A 17,734-nucleotide genomic window follows, 5' to 3' on the forward strand; every position below is an offset into this window, starting at 1 on the left:
TACTTACTACATTAAATTTGAGATGATCTGTATATTTAATTTTGATTCTTTTTTATTTCTGCAGTAGAGTTTCGGTACTAGAGTTGGTGACTGAAGTGTGAGAGCTCCCTCCAGCTGTCACTTATCCCGTTTAACAGAGCAGCGACTTGGCGAGCCGACTTTCTGACAAGGGAAGCAGGCGCAATGGTGGTAAGTGTGCTTTGAAATTTCATTTCCCCCTCTTTAGTGGGATAACATTTCACCACTTTAGATTAGCCACCCCAGGTCCCATCAACACATTTAAGAGGGTGACCTCCACCTTCCCCCTCCGCGGCGCACAGTGAGACGTCTGAGATGACGGCGCTGTGTTAACCTGGCCAAGGGCAGCATAGCAATAACAAACACAGGATCACAGAACCAGTGCGACCCCTGACCTCTCAGCCCTTGCCCAACACCACATAGATTATTATCAACAGGAACAGCTTCAAAGACCCAAACAAGGCAGGAGGAAAGACATAGTCACACACTAGGAAGTATTTTAATATAGTGTTTTATTTTCATTACGATAAGCGGTTTTGAATATTGTTTAATGAAATATCATTTGCTAAAAACATTTGTTGATTTGAAGCAAACATAGCCATGACTTTTCAACTTGAATTATTGTTTCAGGACAGTGGTGGAAAAGGTCTCTTTAGTAACGCTAAACACTGACTAATGCTAAATATCCACTCTGACTTTCAAAATAATGCAAGATGAAGGACACTCTGTGGTTTGCAGCCAAATACTGTAGCTGTTTTCTTCAAATCTGTGATACTTTGCATTAAAACATGTCTCTTGTGCATGCCACTGAGTCATAATTGTAAATGAAATGAAATGTAGACTACAAACATGTCACAGAGAAAGAGAGGGATCAAATTCTGTGGTACTGCTCTGAGCCGAGTCTGACAGACTGCTCTAGTCCAGAGCTCTCAGACCTGATTGAGGTTTTAATAAGTAAGAGTAATATGACCTGGCTCCAGTCCCCATTTCTCTCTCTCTCTCTTTGTATTTTCTCTGTCCTTTCACTCAGTGTTTTAGTGCATCAGAAACACACAAATCTATTCCAGCTTTGGGAAAACTTTACAGAGCCAGTGACGATTCAGAACTGAGAAGGTGGATCAGTGATGTGTAATACAGCTCAATGCTATAACCCTCCCTACTTTTAACAAACACATCAGCTCACGTCGCAGTCGCGTTCGACAAAAAAACTCTGATTGAGACCTCCTTTGGCTTAACCCTCCATTTTATTGAAGTTCGTCAAAAATAAACCATCAGTTCGCTACCGAAAGCAAACTGTAAATCAGACTCTTTGACAAGCGACAAGCCAATCAAAGACATTAGCTGGCAATGGCTCGGTTCTTCATTGGTGAGTGGCAGTAAATGATTCACACTAAGTGTCATAGTTCCGCCCAGTCGTGAAACCAAACTTGTGCAGGCTGCTTGCTTTCATTGATTGACTAGGCCGATCTTTTGCCAAACTGCTGTCAGCGAAGCCTGCGAGAGTCAGAAAAGCCAGATGGCCTGATGAAGAGTGTCCAGAGTCATCTGCCTTTACGTTCTGGATTAACAAGTGGTGAGTCAAAAGGGTAAGATCATTTCATTTGACATCTATCAGTTCAGATGTTTGCCCGAGGATATCCGCTTAAATGTTCCGGAAAGCATTAATTGTAAAGCCCAAATTTACAAGTGGGTTTTGCTGATTGCCGCAGCAGTGTATTGTTGTGTGCTCAAGGGTGTGTTTGAGATGTGTGACTGATTGTGTTTGTGGGCCTCATTCTTAGGAATTTGTTTATTGTCCTGGTCACTATAAGAAAGTGGACTTTGCTCCCTATTAAGTTAGTGACGACACAAATGGCATCAGCATCAGTAGCCGTAAACTACTCCCATCCGTCTTTTCCATCACCTGAGTCCTTGAGACAAACCTTTGATAAGAGGTTCTCTTACCATTCTCCTTGAGTGTGGTGAATGCATCTGTGTAAATGTTGATTCTTTGTCTAGACATCTACTGGCTTTCCTGTTCACGTGCTCCCTGTGATTTTCCTAGAGATGCAAAGAAATGATCCACTTGTCTTAAGATGACTCTCAGGTTGAATTGTTGGGGTTTAAAGGATGGATGGGCCAGCGAAACAAGATCACTGCTAAATCTTGTAGAAGTTGATCAGCTTTAAGCTGCTTCAAATGTTGTGTATTATTATTTTTTATAAGCATAAGTTGCTGTTAAAATGTATTAATTTATTCATTCATTCACTTACACACACACACACACACACACACACACATACACATACAAAATATATCCCTATTAGCAAATCATATCATAGAAAACAATGTTGCATTTATCAAGTCTTTGTAACATAAACTGAAAATCAAATATATAAATTGATTTTGCCAGTAAAATTGCAAGTTATATTTCATTAGTCATATTTTTGATTATACTGCTTGAAAAACGTTGGTTTCTCAGTTACTAATATAATTTTGTGCATTTTTCAGTTGGAATGTGATTTTACTAAATATATGCACAAGGGTTTTTGTTTATTTTAAAATAGACAATACACATGTATTGACATGAGCACGTGTCTATCATGTAAATGTGCCAGATTTAGCCATACAGGCTAATTTTCATCTGGAGTCCTTATTAAGTTAGTGGCAATCAGCATCAAAGTATCTACAAAATTCGAAAGAATGAAATACACTTATTTTTCAATATTCTTTTGCAAAACATATATAATTTAAAAGGCAACATTATTATGTTTTGTTTCCATTTTGAGCAGTTAGATCGACAAAAACATCCCCACAGCCCTTGACATTATAGGTTCCCCTTGTCCAGTAACTGCTGTGATTGTTACCTTCAGCACAGACCTGCGACGTCCCTTGACGAGGTTCCTTATCAGCTGAACTTGAATAAATTCATTAGGAACAGCACTGCCCGAGTTATGCGGTGGGTCAAAAACTCATCTTGCCCAAACAGACGTCCTGCTTTTCATGTTAAGTGGGCAGATCACATAAGGGCCCCTCCTCCGCTTTCAAACGCGGGATCAATTTCTTTTTACTCTGTTTATGTTATCATTTGTAAATCTTACCAGAACTGGACCATGAGGCACAAGGGGGAACTCATACACAGTCTAATGAAGTATTTACAGATCATTCCAACTGTCAAATACTTTTGCCCAATGACATAGTGCAGAGTGCTCACGCTTAACAACTCGCGTTTGCTTTCCAAAACCCCACATGAATGTCTCAGGTCAGGCGGATTTCATTACAGGTAAATACTAATGCGGGGACCTGCGGAAAACGTAGCTGCTTTTTACTTTTTAGGGGTGTTTTACGGGGTCTCGACTGAGAAGATTGTAGTTGTTTTTTTTAAACGAACTTAATCCTCAGTGCTTTCAAATATAGGCTACTTTTCGTGCGAAACGTTTGAATGAATAAGAAGTCCAAATGTCCATTAAAACAAGACATTTTACGGCACATGATCGGCTGTGTTTTATTCATTTATTTTTTGCGGATAATTATATTTTTAATATCAATAATAACAGTATTAATATTATTATTATTAGTCTATTAGTACTACTGAATTTTATTCTCCTAAAATCTTGTGAAAGATGCAGACGTGATGCTCTTTAGTGGAACCATTAGAAGGGGAAAATACGGGGGGAATCGTGACCTCTGAGTGGAAGTAATTAGCGCCCTTTCTATTAGAGATTCGTTTACAAAACAAATAGGTTTAACATTTATTTAAGGTGATGTTTTGTTTTCTACCAAATTCTAGTTGGATAGCTAATACGTAGCATTGCATAATAACAGTATAGCAATATTAATAAAATACCATGAGATCATTTACTACTTTTATTTTCGTTTAGGTCAAATAGCTAAAATAACGAAAATAAACTAATTAAAGACCTGGAATTAATATATTAGAGGAAAAAATACTTTATATTTTTTTTGTCTGCTGCGTAACATTGGAAATCACACTTTTAAAATCAACTTTAATTATTCTGGACGTTTTACGATTGGAGTAACGCATATTTCCCAAACCAATATATTGCACGTTAGAAGATAGATTTAGAGTTCTAATGAGGCCAAATGTGATTATTTCAGAAACTTAGACTATTAAATAGTATTGAAAATGAAATAGGAGTTTTATTAAAGTTCTTATATATTAATGAAAAGCTTGTACAATAGCCTAACCCTGACTGTAGTGTACTTGTGACTGCATTAAGCAAGATGCAGTGAAACAAACTTATACCTTAAATTTAGGCCTGTCACGTGGCATGCACAGACTGCAGAATAGCATTGTGAGGGCGATGTAACGATTATCTTGCAATAATCAGCGTGCAATTATTTATTAATCTTGCATTAATTGTATAGTCTTATCTATGGTACGCCGAAAGCAAAGACCATTTACGTCTTAAATGTTCTGAGACTATGCATTTTTGAATTATTATTATTGGTAGTAGTAGTAAGAAGGAATAATTGTGGAATATTAACAGATGAAATCTGATGTTTGATGTAAATGTAAATGAGCCTGTTGATTTACATACGGAATTAATAGGCTAATAAAAATGTGTAGCGAAACGAATAGAATGAGCATAAGCATTTTGCTAATTGTCTTTACTATTGAATTATTATTTAGGCTACTCTTTAGTATTGTCCGAAATCAATTGATCAGAAACTGCATATGGGTTCAGCAAATGCCCTTCATGTTTATTAAATTAATTTTGGAAAATATGTTTAAGCGTTTTATTAACAAAACGTGTGTTCTTTCTCTCATATTGCTTGATCATCGTCACCTCTGAGGATTGTAATAGTTTACCTGAGTTTACATCTACACTATGCAGGTGGATTATCCGTTTGTGCATATATTTAGCAGCTGTATAAATTCAGTAGCCTATTAATTTATTATTTGAATCTCCGTCCATTAACCTCGCCCCTGTTTACAAGCATGAAAGATCACACTCACTGCAATACAATTCAACACAACTACACTTGTGTCTGGAATCACCGTTGGAGGCGTAGTTTTGATTCTGTCCACTAGACGATGCTAGTTCCACATTTACTATTCAGAGACCAGTCAGGGTAATCAGCAATGACCTGAAGGCACGATCCCCTTTTCAGCACAGACATAGCCTAACTCATACAAAACGACTTACATTTGTGAATCGACATTATGCTGATGTTGGCTTTTGTCAGGTGAAGTTTGTGTAAATCGTTTAGATGGCCTACTTTCACATTTTAGACTATTTTAGACTACTTTATTTTTTGTATAAAGCTGGTCTAGTTATTTTCTTCATTGATTTTAAATGAGACTTTCACTGTGGATCTGCGTAAACTAGCCATAAACATTTTTGTAATTTTAGGGCTTCCCCATTTTTAATTCATTAGTAGCCTACATTTCTGGGACGTTATTAGGACGAAAATGGTATATCAGACATTTTTTTATTAATGACCTCGTATTTTTAAAAAACATTGTTAAATCGATCGAAAGTGTATTCAATATATTTCAGTAGTTTGCTTGGAGACAGTAGCTCTGCGCGTTGCAAAAATCCACGTAATAATTGTCTTGTTTTACGCATTCGTCGGGAAAATGGAATCTTTTCAATTATTTACTTTCTCAAAATGAATTGTTTTCTTATTTCTGAAGTCTCAGGCATATATATTTTTAATTGTTTCACGATTTGACTCTTTCTGCTTGAATGTTGTTTTGACTCCAAGTAGTCAGCTAATTTTAGATCCCTATTACCCAAGAAATGGAAAAGGGAGAGCTCATGGGGACCGTAAGAAAGATGCTCAAAAAAGGTTCCAAACCCAGAGCTCAATAATTTAGATCTGCCTGAGACACCAAGCTTTAGCGTGCAAAAAGTTCACATTAATTAGAGAAACATTCTTCACGACAAATATACCACAGTAATGTTCATTTGGTGTGATGTTCAAGAGTGTGTCCATGTTCTTCTATGGGGAGAAATGCAACAGCAAATTATTACTGTTTTTGTAATGTTTATACAAAATAAAATTAATATGAATATGCACAGAGCATAATTGATCATTAACATATTTCGATATATTTTTACCAATATAATGTAAAATACGAATATAATACACTATTATACAGTTTATATGTGGGTCAAATAATAAGTAATAATAATATTTTCTATCTATCTATCTATCTATCTATCTATCTATCTATCTATCTATCTATCTATCTATCTATCTATCTATCTATCTGTTCAATTATTCAATTAATGCTATAGTTATTTTTTTTTTACTCATTTGTAAATCTGGGGTTATGTAGCCCTGGCGAAAAAAAATATAACATTTCTCAAGGACGTCGGATTTACGAAATACAGAGTTTCACTTTGCATTCAAACACCAACAGAAACTATATTCACCTACAGAGAAAGTGAGAGAAAGCGCGCGCTCCGTCATTTCAGGGTAGCCTGTGTTTATGATTTTTATTGAACATGTAAGATATAACGAACAACGATCTAATAATTTTGGATTCAAATATTAACACAAATATTTAGATTATAAATGTGTTAATAATTTCGATTGGATCTTTGTTTGTCTCTTTGAAAATTCCAAAGGCTTAAAATGTGCGTTTTTTATGCTAAAGAGAACGAGACGTATATAATCGCAGAGCTACAGTAATAATAATAATATTGATAGATGTTTAAATTTTGTTTTCTGTTTTATAATAGTAATATAAATGTGTGTTAATTTAACGAATTATTCGTATTTTCTACCACAAATGTTATATTTGGTTAGTAGAGTTGTCAAAGTAAAAGAGCATGATGCTGAAACGAGCAAAACTTTAGCTGATGGGAACATTCTTGTAGATGTTTTCATTCTGTCAGTGACCATCAACTTGTATGCCACTATACATCCAAATAGGAACAACTACACTTACCTATTCAAGTTTACATGAGATGAACAGGCATAATGCTGCACTTTATATTTTATTCGTAACTGCGTTCTGTCAAATTCAACGAGGAGCACAGTTAAGAAGTGATCATCCAACTAATATTTGAATTTATTTAGTATGGCTTCATTCAGATCAGCAGACACCAGAATTTCAAGTTCTACATGGTATAGGTTGGTCGACTGCGTTATTTAGTCCGTATTAACAACACAATTCCATTTTGCATTTTACCTGTCACGCAACGCTGCAACACCATCATCACCGTGATCATTATCTTGTATTATAATAGTGACGAATGAGGTTGGAGAATCAGCCAGCGTTCACTCACACACCCCAGAGTGTCTCAAAGCAGCAGAGCAGCCAACAGCACACACCATTGTGCAGTTAATGAGTTCTCATTAAACCATCACAAAGGTAAGCTTCTTTTCGTACAAACATATAATACCTGTAAATCTAAATGTATGCATGCATTTTCATCTTCATGTGGCTTTAGCTATCTGAAACCACAGCTGAGGCCAAAGTTGTAGAAATGAACAAACTGTTGTTGTGGAAGATCTGTTTAGGAACTATATTGTCGAGAAGTTTTCAAGTTCAGCTTTGACAGCTTGTAAGTGGTAAAAAACAAATGAAGACAGAGACACACAAAAACATTAGGTTTCGACATGCACCATGCTCTTTTTTCCCTCGTGTTATAGTATTGCACGTTTCTCTTGGACACCACGGTTTCCAGTGCACATCACAAACCGTTTCACAGTCTAGAAAATGTTTTTATAGCTTACGGCTTGTTATGATTGTGTCATCTGTGCTCTTGTCAGTTGTCCTCTCGATTTAGGACCACCAAAGATGAGTCTGTCACTTTCAATGTGCTATGATAGAGAAATCAGCCATTAGAAGCTGATTCCTTTAAAACAATAACAACTCCGCTATCGACACAGAAACTAAATTAGCTGCATTTTAAGTAGTCGGTGTTCACGTGAAAGTGTCTCGTCTATCATTTCCAAACAAGATTTTTCCATTATCCGTTTTAACATTAACCCACGAATCCACACGTGTAGAAGATATTGTAAGTTCTTATCACTGTTTAACGTCTGTCGAGCAGATCAGTCATCATTTCATTCGGTTTAACAAGTGAACATTTACAGCACAGCGATGCGAGAGTTCGCGTAAAATGCATTGGAAAGAGATGCCGGTGTGCAGTTGATCTGAAACAGCTTCTCAATAGAAATGCGAGCTAACGGTTGAACTAAAATTATAGCTTTTAAAACGGATGTCAACACAGGCAGCACCAAAATAATGAAATAAATAATTGCTGAAAAACAGAAGTCAAACTAAGAAGCTAAACAGAAGTTCAACCAAGTCGCTTTATTGATAACTTATACATGGAATGCATTAATTACTTACCTTGGACAGCCCCGTCCCTCCCTCCCTCCCTCCCTGTCACACTTCCACGTTTGCTCTCCAGTCCTCCTCCCCTCCCACTCCCCACTCCTCTCTCGGCTCTCCGTCAGTCCGCTCGCCGCGCAAGGGAGAGATTGAAAGTGACACACTCACATTGTTGCTCTTGAGATTTTGCGCCGCTGTAATAGGTAATGTCCGCATCGCACAGAGCAGACACTTGACGTCTGTTTTAGCTTGGTTTCTCTTTGTGTGCATGCAGCAACATAGATGGACGCTTTTAGATCTTGATGCTCTCTTTGTGCCCGCTGCTGAGATTTTCAGTTCTGCCACGGACACTCGTGACTCAAACTCGCGGTAAACGGTGAGCAAGATTCTGTACTGCCGGAGAGACTGTCGTCGGTCGCTTCTCGGAACTTCTCGGATCTCTGTGCTGTGTTCAATCTCGTGCACTGTCCTCTCTCTCTCTTTCTCTCTTGCGCTCTCTCTCTCTTCATGCTGTCTATCTCCTGCTACCTGTACCCCTCAGCTCGGAGTCTCTCAGTTCCAGTGGCTCAGTCACAGCGCACAGTGCACGGAGCCCAAGTGTCCAACACCGAACCCGAGCGTATTCAGTCCTCCGCGAGGCAGCGAGAAGCCCAGCCCTGGATTCAATACTTTTAATCAATGGACAGAGCCCTCTCAACGGCCAACCGAGGTACCGACACGCCATAAGCAGTAAGTGCAACAGAAAATAACTTTAGTCTTCTTTCATCCGATGTTTCACGTTCATGTTAACTGCTACTGTAACAACAAGTAGCGTTTCAAATCGATCTATTATGAGTACAGATGAACATTAATGTTGTGTTTGAACATAAAGATTAAATTCGTTGAGGCCTTTAAAAAGAAAATATATGTAGGCCCATTAAGCAGTTTAGAAGGCCATGGATGTTTTACATATTCCCACTTGCAGCGTACTTCAAGTGCAACACCTTTCTCACTTTAGTAAATAAATAATGTTGCTGAAAGTTATAAAACGTAGCATGGAGAGTGACTGAAGTTAAAAAAAGTAAAATGCAGAATGCAGCGGACAAGAGGGAGATGTTTCACTTTTTTGATATTCACCAGAATATTGATGCTTTTATTAAACAGCCCAATAATAGTACTTAATTTTTTGTTTCTGTATAAGTTTAATTTCAAATATAATTGCAAAACATGAACAATAGCGTCATGCAATTACGTTTAATTAATTAGAAGCTCAGGAAAGTTCAGAGCAAGAGCACCAGCTTCATGCACCTTGTGCACTGTCGATCGTGTGGAAAATTTGAACAATGACGTTTTCTTTGAAGAAAGTATATCAATTTGCATATTCGGTTAAAGTGAAACCATTAATTTAATAAACCTGTCGATATTCTCTGAGGAATTATTAGTCTTCACTGACGAGAGTGTTTTTTAAAGCGTTTATAGGCCTTGAGGTTGAGCTGGTTTAAAAATTGTTAAGATTTTTAATTTACAGTTTTACAAATAAAAAAGCTAGCGAAGTAATGTCAAATTATTAGATATTCGGAAAGCATTTTTAATGGGTAATTCTGTTTTTACTTCAGCCCCAACAAGCTTAGGCCTCAAGTTTAGCTTCACACGTGTTTGACTTTTATGTCTGTGGTCTCCTCGCCCTCAGGTCGTGTGTGTGTGTGTGTGTGTGTGTGTGTGTGTGTGTGTGTGGGTGCGTGTTCGTGTGTGTATGTAATTGGCATTTTCAGACTTATTTTTTGTATTTGAGAGCCTATTTTTTTCTTTTTTAAGTCTAGGAGAGAAATCCAAGACTCGAAAATGTTATATTATGCTTGCATAATTTTGTAAAATAAATGAAGACTAAAACAAAAACAAAGCTATTAATGTGTCAAATAATTTTCAGCCTTGAGAAATTGACGCTCATGGTTTGTTTACCCGGAAACTTTTCTTTTTCGTTTAACAATATTGTTATTGCATTGCTGTTTTTTTCCTGTTGTTTAAGAAGGTTTTCAAAATGATAGCATGCATTAAAAGTACATTAAAAGCCGGACGATATTTCGCTAATGGTACATGTTTTGTAAAACCCCGTACTTTTTGTTTTAGGTACCTCGCGCTGTTTAACAACTGTTAATTGAATATTTATTTTTTATTTTTTTTTATAAGGAGAAACAGCTTTTATAAAGGGAACCTGAAGCAAAAGATCGGGCATGGTATTAAGATTATTTTATTCAACGAAAATTATTGTTACACTCTTCTGTTTCGATTAAATCAAAATTCGATTAAATTACATTTAGCATTTATTTTTAATTGTAATTAGAATATATGTTTTTAAAGCCCGTCTGAAAACTCTATAAAGACAGTTGTTTAAGATTAAGAAATCTAACACAGACATGCAGCACATAATAAATCAGAATAGGACAACCAGGTAATGCATTTTTAATTAACAGCTGATCGTTTTAAGATATTTAATGCAATGCGACGAAATAAACCTGTGATCTGCGTCTGCAGCAGGTAGTCTGAATTATTTGGGTGCAAAAGTGTTGGTGAAAAGTCAGATCTCATGTCTCTGTTTTTCCACTATCAGAACGCACAATGTTCCTCTTTAAGAGTACAAATCTTTGAAGTGAAAGACAGTGAGCCCTTTTTCTTACAGAACCCGTGGATTTCTCTTTAATATAAGAATGATGGAAGTTAACCAAATCGTCTTTGCTTGAAGCCAAAAAAAGAGAAAGAAAAACACACTCAGAATTAAGTAATGAAATCGCTATCCCTCTGTTGTCGAAAACAATACACATTACATGGAAATGGAACCACAATCCAGAAGACAGTTGTACTCTTATTAGACTCTGAACTCTGAAGTAAATAGCTAAATTAAAACAAGAAAAAACACATGCCGAGTGCACATGATTTGTTATTATATTACATGCGATATTTTTTCCCCTGTCAGTTCAAACTCCGAGTTATGTATACATCACTTTAAAACTTTACAGCAATGTATTTGAAGAGTCACTCACAAAATCATGCCTGTGCAAGAGGGAGGTATGGTTGCTATATAGCTGCCATCAGCGGTAGAGATCATTCTGTTTCTTTTTAAAGTTACATTGATGTATCCATTATTCATTTGCACAAACTTGGCCCCCATAGCCAGCGGAGACGTTTTCTTAACCAGGACCAAAAGGAAAAACAAAACGTTAATTAGTCTCCGTAACAGAGAGGCTCTATACGTCTCAGTAATTTTGCAATAGATGGAAGCCTCTGAGGATACTTTAATCTCGCGCTTTGGGGAGCCCATCAAAATGGATCAAATCCAGCATTTATTCACGGCATGTTTTCTCCAGCCCTACCTTCAGGCACTTCAGGGAGAGTTCAGCGCCAAATCATTTTTACTTCAGCCTATACTTACAATACCTGTTAATTATTTGGTTTAATACAAAAGACACTTGTCGTTATATCCGTATGCAAGGCGGGAACCGTTTTTAGGTAAGAAAGGTCGGAATAAAAATTAAATAAAAGAATGGCTTTCACGCAGCGAGCAACCTCTTGAGCATGCATTTACAATATAGCATTGCGTTACTGCTTTTATAAATAGGTTACTTCATAATACTGATTTTCATTCAATTTCCATAAAGCATTATTTATTATGCAAATTCTTGAAAGTCATTCTTCCGCTGGAAGATACGGTCCCTGACTGACCAAACCGGCCTGGGGGTTCCGCACAGTGATTCACAGATGTAGGCATTCGTGAGGTTAACAGGTGCTTGTGTCATTGCTGTATATTGAGTATCTTAGCAGGACTGGAACACTCTACCGACCGACCAGCTCGCTGGACCAGAAATATTCGTTTAGTACAATAGGCCTAAATATTAATTCGCCGCAAATAGCACGTCAAGGCCTGCTACCTTGCATTTGGTCGCGATTCCTTCTAATTTGATCATTTATAATAATTTTAACAATAGTATTATTTAAAAATAAATAAATAAATACAAATTTTTTTCTCTTTATTAATTTTTTTTAGCCTAGATTATTTTTTAAAGTCAATTTGAAAAATAACTGGATTGCCTATATATCAAGTCTTGGCTAGGAGAAACGCTATTATTTCGATCGTTATTGCCCATGGAAAGCTACCGATCAGGCAGCTTATGTGGGTAAGCTGTCACAGTTAAATCTAATATTAAGCACCCTATCAGCTAACGTTTTCGTTTAATTCAAACAGTAAAATGTAAAATGCACGTTATGAAAACATCAAGGTATTGTTTTGGCCAACAAACATTTTTGTTTTTATTTTTATTTTACATGACAACTTATTAGTCCCGAGGGCACAGTTCAGCCTTTTACATAAAATCTGTCATTATGTAGTCATTATGCAAGCATGGTATTATTGTGTGTATCAAAAGCTATTTCAAAGCTTAGCTTAGAGGATTGAATTCACCAAAATATTCTAATTCAGAAAGGTTTTGAAGTAGGTGTTTAAAACCTTATAAAAGTGCTAGAAAAGTCACATTTTTGTAAACCTAATTTTTGACTGAGACATATTCAACGTGACACCTTCCCTGTGGGACAGCTAACCTCCATATTTTTATATACATTATCAAACCATTTAACACTACATACCTAAATCCAGACCGCAGTCACCGACACCGTGTGTGTGTGTATGTGTGTTCATGTGTGTTTTATAGCCCTGCTCAGTGTAGTCTACCATGTGTGATTTTTGTGAGTCAATGTGTGGTCCCTGGAAGTGTCAGAGCAGTGAGCCTGCTCTGTGGTTTCTGTGTGTTGAGTGTTTGTGTACACTTGTGTTTGTCCGTTTTTGTCTATGTGCGAGTCAGATAGCAAGAGATTTAGGGAGAACATAATAAACTGCTGCTCACTCTTTATCTTTTACTGTCTAAGATGTTTATTAGCAAACTAAACGTGTTTTCCAGAAGATCTGGTGTGCCCTCTCTTCGTATCTGAATCGACATATTCTCCGCACACGTCCAGTACATTTACTCACTCCCCCACATTATGACAGCTGTGCTTGTTACCTTTTCTCAATTCAGTAATAACACATGAACACTCATCTAACATGACATGACTTTACTGCTAATGTACGTCTCACGGCCTCAATGTCAAGTGTTTATTTTATTTCATATATTCATAGGAGATTATATACATATATGCACATGTATATATATATATATTTACACCTACATCCAAGGAAGCCCCAGTATCGAGCTTGTCTTACTATGTATATTTCCAGTGTAATCGTCTGTCTTGGTTACAGTTTGATCTGCCATCAAATTCATGGGTGATAAGCTGCTATCTATCTATTCTTCCCTTCCCAACGCACACACCTGTGAGACACCGAGGGGCCTTCAATACGAATCCCTCAACCATCTTCACCTGCTTTATCTGTACCCTGACTGAGCCGATGCTTTAATAACCCTGCAATAAATGAGTATCACAGCCCTGTTCCCTGGTCAATAAGGTTAACGCCTTAACATGTCGTCAACACAAAGATACCACGATACCACCGGGTTCTCAACAACACACGTCTTTATCTCATCGCTCATTTGCATGCGTGTCGCTATTAGTTGTTATTAACTGTTGTCGGGTAAAAGGGCTTTTATTACTCTGAGTTGGAAACGAGCAAGAAATCGGACACTCTTGTCCTGCCAAACAGTCTTTTCCATACCTAATTTGTGAAACTGCTTTTTATGTCATCCTTGTAGTCAGCAGTTCTCCTTCTCTTTTCCCCAGCCTTCTGCCTTTTCTCTCAATATCGTTCTCTTCGCTGTGTATACTGACTGACAGTGTGAGCATAGTCAGATCAGTAGTGTGTCGTTTACTGCCCTCAGTTTCCTGTGTGTGGTACAACTGGCAGAGGCCACGCTCATTGCCAAAGAAAAGAGTGCAATGTGGAGGGGAGAGGAAGGTTAGCAGAAAATGTATATCGCATGCTTAGGAGAGAGTCTCTGCAGTGTGGTCGTCGTAGTTTGGAAATTTGAGTCTCATGGGATCGGAGTTCTGTTCCACTCCCTCGTCTGGCTTCTCTCATCTACCCCTAAACATAACAGTCATTAGTTATGTTTGTAATGTGTGGCTGCAAGCATTACAAATAAAAATGGAACCGTGTATCTGGTTGTGAATACCTATTGGTACGACTCTGAAATGTAAGGTGCTGTGTATCTTTCAGTTCCATGTTGTGAGTCATTTGTCAGGCGGACTGGTTAGTATGCATGCATTTTATTAGCATTCAAAAACTGCTCATTTGTAATAGCTGTACTATTTTGTACACTATAACCTTTTCATAGTGCTTCCAGCTATTAATCACCTTACTGTAAGCAATTTCTTAATCTCGAATCAAGATCTTGCTTTCATTTTTTCTTATCTTCATAATCTTGTTGATTGTTCTTGATAACTTCTTAATAAAGTCTAACACTGATTAGACTTTTATCTCTATTTTCAACTAGTTGCAAGGACAGGACAGGACTAGTTGCAAGACCAATCACAATTTTATGATGACTGTAAATTTAATAGTTCACCTAAAAATTTAACTCTGTCATCATTTATGTATCTTCTTCTTGTTCCAAACGTGTATGACTTTCTTCCTTCTGTGGAACATAAAAAAAAGTCATAAGTCATGTTTGGAACAACATGAGGGTGAGTACATGATAACAATGTTTATTTTTGGGTGAACTTTTCCTTTAAAAACCTAATGTAATTCCTCCAATGAATATAAATTTAAATTACAGTGCCTTTTATTAATATAAAAAGGTGTTCTTTTATTATTAGCATTCCCATTTTTGACCCTGGACCACAAAACCAGTCTTAAGTAGAATAGGTATATTTGTATATAGCCAAAAATACATTGTATGGGTCAAAATGATCAATTTCTCTTTTATGCCAAAAAACATTAGGATATTAAGTAAAGATCATGTTCCATAAATATATTTAGTAAATTTCCTACCGTAAATATATCAAACCTTAATTTTTGATTGATAATATGCAAGAACTTTTGGCCAACTTTAAAGGTGATTTTCTCAATAATTTAGATTTTTTTATTTGCACCCATAGACATCTGTCAAATATTGTCCTTTCAGATGATGTATAAATCTCAATTTCCAAAAATGGAGCCTTATGACTGGTTTTGTGGCCCAGGGTCATATTTATCCTTTATGATATCATAATGTTCAATTTTAGAAATAAATAAATTAGTCATTTATATTTACAATCTACATTCTCTGTTGAAAAAGCTTTGATTAAACCATCTCCCCATTAGCTCAGCAAAATCTGGATGAGATCTTGCGGTGCTGAATTACAGAGCTTTTACCAGCATAATCACACAATCTCTTTCACCTCGCATTTGAGTTCATGAATTCCAAAACCTTGAATCACAGTAGTTTGTTGCAAAAGTTTCCGAAGTAGTCTATCATAACTATAAGCGTACCTCTTCAGTAGGCTTGTACAGTATTGATTTGTTACAGCAGGTGTGTATTGACCAGAAGAAACTTTTACAGCACCATCTTTCCATAGCCACTGCCATCTTAATACGTGAGTGGGCAGACACACTGGAGCTGGTTTTATCTCCCCATCAAATATTTGCTGGGGTGGAGGAGGATCAGAATGATAGAGAAAGCGTGAGCGAGAGAGATTAGCATAGAGATGGGAGAAGAGATTCAGACAAGCTCTTGATTGGGATCGGAAGACTCATTAAAATCAGGCAGGTTTGGACCTGTGAAGCCTAGTGAAGGAAGGAACAACACATCCCATCAGCTCCAGATAAAGACTTTAGGGGTTGGTAAAACAGTGCGACTTTTAGGCAAACAGATGAAAAGCTCTTAACGAGTGCATCAAGTACAATGGGCATTGTGTCCGTTTGCGGTTTCATCCTTCAGATTTCTCGCTCGGTTCCGTGCAAGTATCTGAAACATCTCAAGACACTTTTTGTGAAGAGATTTTATTTTACCCCTGGGACTGCAAGTCTAATGGGCAAGCCCGCATCGTAGACGAGCTGTTAATTAAAAGCAGATCTGTTCGTCTCATACAGTTAAAGCGGATCCCAATGACTTTAAACATAGCAGTGGATTGTATCTGTTATATTTTAGAACCTTATCCTCTATTGTTTCTGAGGTGCAGTGTTTTCAAACTTTGTGCCATTTAAGACATGACAAGCTCAAAAGAAATGAGACGTAATAGCTGCATGTACACCAGGGGAATATCAGTTTTAATTGGAAAGCTGCATTTAATGGGTGCTATTAATTTTGTATATACATGCGAGTGTTTTCATAAGCATGCATGTCCATTGTTGTAGTGTATTGTTCACACTTGAGCTCTATTAAACTGTCTCAAAGGCTCTGTAAATCTCTTTCCTCTTTGTGTGTGTGTGTGTGTGTGTGTGTAAATACAGTGTGGACCATCAGTTCTTGTTCCCTCAGCAGCACACCAACACATTTCTTTCCATTCAAATGCTCTTAAAGTGTTTTTCCTCCCACCCGCTTATTAAACTCTAAAGAATTCAGACACTTGATTTCTGGACCCGCGTTAGGTTTTTAATCACGCAGAGGCTAATGTTTTTAATTTATTATTCATTTTGAAAATTTAGCTCCAGCTTGTAATTCTCTTTGGACTTTTTTATGTTCCATGATGATGTTTTTCTCGTCAGGGCCAGAGAAAAGAATGATGTTTTTTGCATAACCACTGTGAGAAGAACAGCAAAGAGGGTGGACACTGAAACTCTGTCTGTCTGTCTATCTATCTATACATCTGTCTATCCATTAGTATCCCTCTGTATTCAGGAAGTGATATGCAAATCAAAATGCTCCACTAGGGAGTGTGTTCCTAGTCTTTATATTTGGCATGGACTCAGTACAGCCTGGCACTGACTCTGATGGACATTACCAATATTAGAGGTTTGGCTGAAAAACCAAGACCTCTGAAAGTTGCCCCCACGGACCTCCTTTGCTCAGATGAATGTGTACAGACATCCATGTGCATTCAGAAATACTGTATTTGCATTCATGCAGACATAGATATCATTTGTACAACTTAAAGTAGCTTAATCCATAAAAAGACTTTAAGCATCTTTGCTTTCGTATAGTATGTTTGCCTAGAGGTCTATCATTTTGGCTACACATGCACATATAAATGCATATACACATTAGTTTACATTCCCCATAGACACTGGAGCAGAACGGGACACTGGGCCTCAGCTTTTCTGTTTGCTGATAGTGTTGATAAGATGCCAGCGTCCTCTTAAGCAATTCTCTGTATTTTAGGATATAGAGTTTGATGTCATTGTGTTGTTGTCTGGTAGTGCCAGTTGTTTGGTTTGTGTGTAAGAGTCAACAACAGGGAATCCTTTGATTTAAGAGAAAAATGCAAAATATATTGTAATTTGAATTAAGTTCTGCATCAATTAAGACCTTTGAGAAT

At 37.1% G+C, this 17,734-nt stretch overlaps 1 protein-coding gene across 1 annotated transcript in view; it reads left to right on the plus strand.

Moving 5' to 3' along the window:
- Window positions 1-8,709: 8,709 nt before the first annotated feature.
- Window positions 8,710-17,734, plus strand: part of satb2 (SATB homeobox 2) — a 47,040-nt gene continuing 38,015 nt past the window's right edge. The window contains exon 1 of the mRNA XM_073845843.1: window positions 8,710-9,046. The gene's annotated coding sequence lies outside the window, so the exon portion shown is untranslated. The remainder of the gene's footprint in view (window positions 9,047-17,734) is intronic.

The sequence above is a fragment of the Garra rufa genome, chromosome 8 (genome assembly GCF_049309525.1).
Source record: "Garra rufa chromosome 8, GarRuf1.0, whole genome shotgun sequence".
NCBI classification, from domain to species: Eukaryota; Metazoa; Chordata; class Actinopteri; order Cypriniformes; family Cyprinidae; genus Garra; species Garra rufa.